Source organism: Heterocephalus glaber, unplaced genomic scaffold, assembly GCF_053883595.1.
Source record: "Heterocephalus glaber isolate CG9 unplaced genomic scaffold, H.glaber_assembly_v1.0 deba00001472, whole genome shotgun sequence".
Taxonomy (NCBI): domain Eukaryota; kingdom Metazoa; phylum Chordata; class Mammalia; order Rodentia; family Bathyergidae; genus Heterocephalus; species Heterocephalus glaber.
Window position 1 is genome coordinate 13,350,301 of NW_028258315.1, and position 7,008 is coordinate 13,357,308.

Below are 7,008 nucleotides of genomic sequence, written 5' to 3' on the forward strand. Positions count from 1 at the left end.
GGAAATAATGGTGGGAATGGCAAGGCCCAGTCTTCAAGGAAGAAGGCAGAAAGCAGGCTTGAACACAAGTTGGGAAAGGGGAGCCTGAGGGCGTTGGTGGTGGAGCAGGGGGAGCAGTGAGGAATGGCGGGCAAGTTATCAGAGAGTTGGAAGGGTCCTGAGTTGGGATGCCATATCACTGGATCCTATTTTGGGTTAATAACCAGGAAAACAAGGAGGACAAGATGAAAGAGGTGGAGGGGACGGGAGGCATGAAGACCCAATTTTCAGAAGCAGAGCACAAATGGAAGAGGACAGATAGATGGGAACCAGTTCACTCATAAAAGTTATCTTTGCAATGTTCAGTTCCAGGGTTCCTTACAGTCCTAGCTGCTGTATATGTTTTGGTTATTGTTGCTGTTGGTCTTTTCTTCCTTTTATTAAGGTCTCCTTTCCTTTTTAAAAATAGCAGAATGGAAAGAGCCTTTCCCTTCTGTCTTTGCCTCTCTACAACACACAGAACTTAATCACTTTAAGCCACTGAAAATGTCCCCAAGTTTCCCAGCTGTCATATGGCTAATAAGACTCTGTCACTGCTGTAGTCATAGACTTTTCATGGTTCTGGCTGATTTTATTCTCTTTTCTTCTCACTCCCACCTCAACTTTCCTATCCTGGAAGAACATTCCTGGTTTTCCTCTTAGATACTTTTGTGTTATATCTCATCAGTGATCAGTTGACTTAGGAAACATGCCAGGCATTACCTGAGTTCTTTTGGTTTATAATTCATGTATTTACAACCATGTAACCAGTGGTGGGCTCTTTCCTGGATTCTGAATCTTTATTGTCCAACTGATTACGCCTTGCCTAATTGCTCCTTAATGAGCTTTAAAAATGAAATCTTCCAGCAGTTGGATGACTAGGAAACCTACTAGCAAAGAATGCTGATAATCAAGAGGTACCTTTCATTTGGTGTGATGGTTTGTGTGTGGGTAACACAGGATGCATATTCACACATCACAGAGAAAGGAGAGTGGTGGTGTATGACATCATACATTGCCCCAGCGGTTGATATATTACACACCAGTCCCACTCTGTCCTCCAGAGAAGAGGCATTTCACGTGCATGCATGCCTCTTTTCTTTTCCACTTTGTATTTCATTCTCCCCATGGGATTCCAGGCAGTGCACAGTTAGGTAACAAAGACCTATCAGGAAAATACCATCTAGGCCTGGTGTATTTGTTTCCATGGTTCCTGAGAAGTTAGGGTGAAGGAAGGAGGTGAAACTCAGGCACTAAAAGCAAATCTTCTATTCTTTTCTCCGTTCAATGCACAAACACATCCAGTATCCCTCTGGGCAAGGCAGCCAGCGCTCACTTAGTGGTTCATTTAGATTCTGCATGAGAAGGAGATATTGTTTTTTCTTCATTATCAGAGGGGCTATTTCTTCAAATTGACCATTTCCCCCTCACACTCTTTGCCAAAGTAGCCTGTTTACAATCTACTCTTGCAGATTACAGTACTTAGTAGAGACAAGTAGAGGAAATTCAGACATTGAAGAGCTTTAAGACATCCCACAGAGTTTGAATGCATTTTTCAAAGAGAGAAAAAAAATTCTGCTAATATGTATGTACTTGCCTGTGTCCCCCAAAGAGCCAGCTGGACAGCCCATAAAAGGCTCTCATTCAGGAACAACAAAAGCCTGTGTTAGAAGTCAGGGGACAGGAGGCTGAGAACTAATAATAATTTTGCACTTACACAGCAGTTTTCATCTGAAGACCTCAGAGTGCTTCATAAACATTAATTAAATTGCCCAACAGCCCTGTGAGATGGCTGTGTATCACTATTTTCAGTTTGTAGGGAGCAGAGGGCAGAGAAGTGAGTGTATGGAGGGAAGTTGCAGCCAGGCCATGCTATGAGGCATGTGGATGGTGGACTCTGAAAAAGGGGTGGGAACTTTTCCCTGGTGACTCCAAGGCCATGGTCAGGCGTGTGTGGTACCTGCTGAGCCAAGGAGGTGGTTCGGTGACTCCCCCAGCGTACATATGAGTGAAGGACACCAGCATGACTTCTCAGCAGCTCATCACCAGACTGCCACCATTAGACTCCTTCCTGTAGTGGGATTTCTGGTAGCAACCTGGTTTCACCACAGGTTTGGCTCTTATTACTTGTAGGTATGGCCAGGACAGTTGTGGGGTCACTGTGGTATTTAGTCTGCTCTACAGAATATCAAGTGATAGATACTGGGTTTTGCCTTGTATGTGAGCGGAGGTAGTTGTGTTGAATTGTACCCTCCAAGAAGATTTAGGATGTGATTGAAAAGTACATATGGTCTCTGTTTAAAAATTAATTACAGTAAAAGACACATTCCATTAATACTCTTCAAAATACTTCTCTTTGCTTCAGACACATTTATCTCATCATTCTTACCACTTTCTGAAGCAGTTCTGGAAGTCCTCTTTCATGAGTGTCTTTAGTTGTGTTGTTATGGCTGCCATAATTCCTGAATTGATTCAAAATGTTTACTTTTCATAGTCATTTTGACTTGGAGGAGGAGCCAGAAGTAGCATGGTGCCAGATCGAGTGAGTAAGGTGGATGAAGACACAATGAAGAGGTACCCTTCCGGTGGATGGGACTCAGCAGCAGCATTCACCATGGTTTTGATTATACCTCATAAAGGCACTCAGAAAAGACAACTTCCGGGAAAGAACAATGGGATAAATTCATTTGAAGAGAGGGAGAGTATTTTGAGGGAGATTAATAGCACTGGATCTTTTTCTGTGCTAAATTTTCAAAATTTAAACATTCACTATATTACAACCACAATATTGAAGTCCTAACCCTTGGTTTCCATGAATGTGACCTTATTTGGAAGTAGATTTTGAAAATATTGTCAAAATGAGGTCATACAGGATTATGTTGCTGTCCTTGTAAGAAGAGAGAAATTTGGGCACAGACATACATATAAGAAAAGTTATTGTGAAGAAGAAAGCGAAGCATCTACAAGCCAAGGAATGTCAAGGATTACTGGCTGTCCCCAGAAGCTGGGAGAGAGGCCTGGATCAGGTCCTTCCTGGGTGCCTTCAGGTGGAGCAGACATTCAGGGCGAGAGATTCTTTGTTGCATTGATCTTTAGTCTTTCCTTTTCCAGGCTCTCTCTTTTAAAATGTGAACGATCCAAGAGAGGTAACACATAGAACAGTATATGACAGGAGGATGCACTCTGGTCTGAAAAAGAAATGGCCTTTGGGGCCAGGCAGGTGTGCCCTGGAGTCAGGCCTTGTTATACACTAGTTCAATGGTATTAAACAGGTTACTTAACTCTGGGTGTCTCAATTGAGTTTACTCATCTGCTAAATGGATGTAATAATATTCTCACGGACTTGTTGGTATTTGTGTAAAAGGCTGGTGCATAGCATGTTCTAAGTTATCAGTAGCATTTTCTTCTGCCCAGTAGCTGATTTCCTTCTCTTGGCAGTGGAAACTGATGACATTGGACAGGCAAGCTCAAGTGGGCAGAGGGTGGGGCTGGAAGATGCCCCCACGGAAAGAGTCTGTATAATTGAGTCACCAATGGGCTGTGGCTTAAGAAGAAGCTGTTTCTGTGTCCTGTTGGGTGATCCTTATTCCTTTTGTCTTTGTCCAGAGTGCCCCGGAGCACTGGGAGTGAGAGCTCAGCTTGCCCACAGTGGTCCAGGCAGTAGAGCTGCTTCCTTCTCTGCCTTTTCTCTTTGAGGCCAGATTTGCATCCTGGGAAACCAGAGAAATGAGAAATGAGGAGCCTCAAGAGGCAGCTCAAGGTGTTAATGGAATCCTCTTTGCTATGAGCTATGCAGTACAAAAAGGAGAAGTTGCTCCCATTAGCCAAGGCCATTCTCCAGCCTAAACTGGACCAGAGAGAGGGGAAAACAGCAACCTTGGCTGCTTGGAAAGTGACCTCTGAACCCTGATGAAATCCATCAATTCCAACTTACCCAAATCAAAATAATCCAAATGACTCATCATCTTTTCATGCTTTTTATACTATTAATAAATTTTGAGTATAACTTTATTTCCCCAGGATCTCTATGACCAAGGACATGAGGAACAACTTGGATAAAAATACCTTTGATGTTTCATTTCCCCACCAAATAAGGCTGGTATCCCAAATTCAAGCCTTGTGGGTCCTGAATGGTTCTTCAGTGCCCTGGTTCCATCAGTGTGTTCTTCTTGGGGTGATCCCTGCCACTCTGCTCTGCTCCCTGGAGGGCTGATTCAGTACCTGTACCCACATTCCTCCTGCTTAGGTTACAAGAGGCTGACCATTGCTCTTCTGGTGCCACGGGGCCCATGAGGGTTAGAAAGACCTTTATTGCCAATAAAATCTCCTTGGCAAGAAACTAATTTCTTTCAGTTCCTGGAATTTGGGCATATTTTCTGCTACCCCTGTGCTGCATTCAGAAACATCTTGCTTCCCAACAAATAGCCACAACTATGGTAGGGCCCAGCCACATCAACTGTCATTCCAGGAAGCTGGTCTTCCTTTCACAGGCTTGATAGAGGACTTTCTCTCTCATCTTCTAGACTTTTAATCCCAGAAAGGGCCTGACCCTTTAGTTTCAGTCTTTCAGCCGTCTCTGAGGTCCCCAAGATAGAATCATTCTTGTCAGACCCAGCCAAAATTGGAGCCAGAAAGAAAGGGAATGGGAAGGCTCATGTCTTCCAGTGTGATGTAAGTCAGACAAGGACTTCCTAAAGGACCCTAGGAAATTCCTTCTCATCCTACACACATCCCATGCTCTGCATGCCTCACACATATGCATAGATTTTGGGAAGAAAGCTTATCTTTAGTATGTTTTGGACTGTCACAATTCAGACAAGACGTTTTCCTAGGCAGAACACTTGTCCTAAAAAACATCTCTGTCAATGAGCAGGCACACACTCCTACCTGGATTTCAAAGACCCACGAACTCTATCCAAGTAGCTTGTGTACATTCCTCCCCTTTTTTCCTTTACAGACTTCCCTTCACTTTAACCTCTTTGAATGCACCCTTAGTTTACTATGTACTTTCTTCCCCATTGCAATGTTCTGCTATTCCCAAGTAAGTGTCATTGTTCTTTGCAGACTGTCTCTCTGGTTGTTATCTAGGTTGACAGAAAGTTGGCATCCATATAACTTAGATTCCTTATGTTTCTTTCCCACTGTGAATAAATGAGTCCTGAACTTTTTGTTCAAGAAAAAAATAGGTCACCCTATCTTCTGCTCAAATACATTATAGATCCTGATGACCTCAGTTTGGGGTGATGTCAACATGCCCTTGGGATTCTATGACCCTTCCCCAGAGGACATGGAATCAAGCATTCTCCAATCTCCATCAACTTCAGAGTGCAGCTCCTTTGTGACTTTCCCATGATGTCACCCAGAATATCAGGTGACTGACTGAGATGGGACCTGTGAGGCTTGCTTTGGGACCATGTGGGAGCCCAGAAGGACAGAGGAAAGGAAGGGAAAGGCCTTGCTCTTCTTGCCTGTCACAGCCTCCCCGTGGAACATTCTGCTGCCTGGGGACACATGCAGTGCTCTCCTCTGGCTCCTTTTTCTGTCACGAAAATCCCAATACCAGATGCTTGGTAAAGAAAAGCCAAGGACAAGCTTCAAATGTGTCAACAAGGAGCAAGAGTGGCCAGATTCTAGCACAAATATGGATCCAAAAGAGGTGAAAAAGGAAGCCTGCTAGGGAAGTCTTTGATTGCCATGGTGGGACACAATACCCAAGTGAGAAGTGTGGGCTTTGTGCTGGACACTTTAAATCCACTGGCTTTGGCTCAGTTTATGGATGGGCTAACTGGACCTCAGAGAGGTTACAGAATGTCCCAAGGACCCGTGGCTAATGTGTAAAGCCAAGATCCAGACTCAGGTCTGCAGATCTATTTGACTTTCGTGCTCTGGCTCTTTTCCACTAGAGTCTGTTCCTCTCACTGAGGGACATGTGTGCTCCTGGGGTTAGGAATACAGTGCTACATGTCTTCAATGGAACAAGACTGGCTGCCCCTCTATGTTTGCAAACATTGATGTTGATTCCAACAAAATATTTGCAGGAATCTTTGATTGCAAACAGTGATGATGGTTTCCAATTGAATATTTGCAGTAATCATTGAGATGACAAAAATGCTACCAGCCTGATGATGTCTGAGAGAGTTAGGGCTTCAGTGGCCACTGGCACAGGCTCTAGCCTCAGCCTGTATCTGCTGTGGATCACAGATGGCCTGAATTGAATGCCCTTGCCAGGAAAGGACAGGAGCAAACTGGCAACCAGGCCTGGGAAGTGTCCCTGGGAGAGCAAGAGAGCACAGTGAGTTATGTCTCTTTGTGAGGCTGATCCAAGTAGCACACCCTTGGAGAGCAGCTAACTGAGTCTGACAAGTGACCTTGAGAGAATTACAGTAGTAATCTTTTCAGTTGGTTGGAGACAGTCTTGGCCAATTTCCCCAGAGCGTTAGGTGCAAACATAAGCCTGCGACTCCACATTGCACATGCATGTGTTTGCTTCAGCCCCTCTGCTGTGTCGCTTGTTCATCCTGTGGCTTGTACAAGCAATGATTCTCGCCTCCCTGGTGAGAGGCCATCTCCAGACCTTCCTGCCCTTCGCTGGAAGTGCAGCGAAGCAATGCGGACAAGAATCTTGTTCCAAGCCCATTGAGCAAGTGCTTGCATTTAGTGACCTTCTGCACCAGTAATTCTGTCCTTTGAGGATTGAAATTGATTTTCCTCCTTCCTGAGTGTGAGCACAACCCAGGTGCACAGGTCTGTTACAAATGCCGATCTCAGGTGTGTATTTAAAGGTGAGCAGCAAGACTCTTGAAAAGACAAATGAGAAAAGTTGTTTTAAGAATGCCCTCAATAACCTCTACAAATGGACAAGATATGTGATTAAATTTCCAGAGTGGCTTTTAATTTTTCCATGCCCTTCTGTGTGTGCGTGTGTGTGTGCGTGTGTGTGCATGTGTGTGAGTGTGTGTGTTGAGGTAGGCTGTCTGAGCATGCACATGT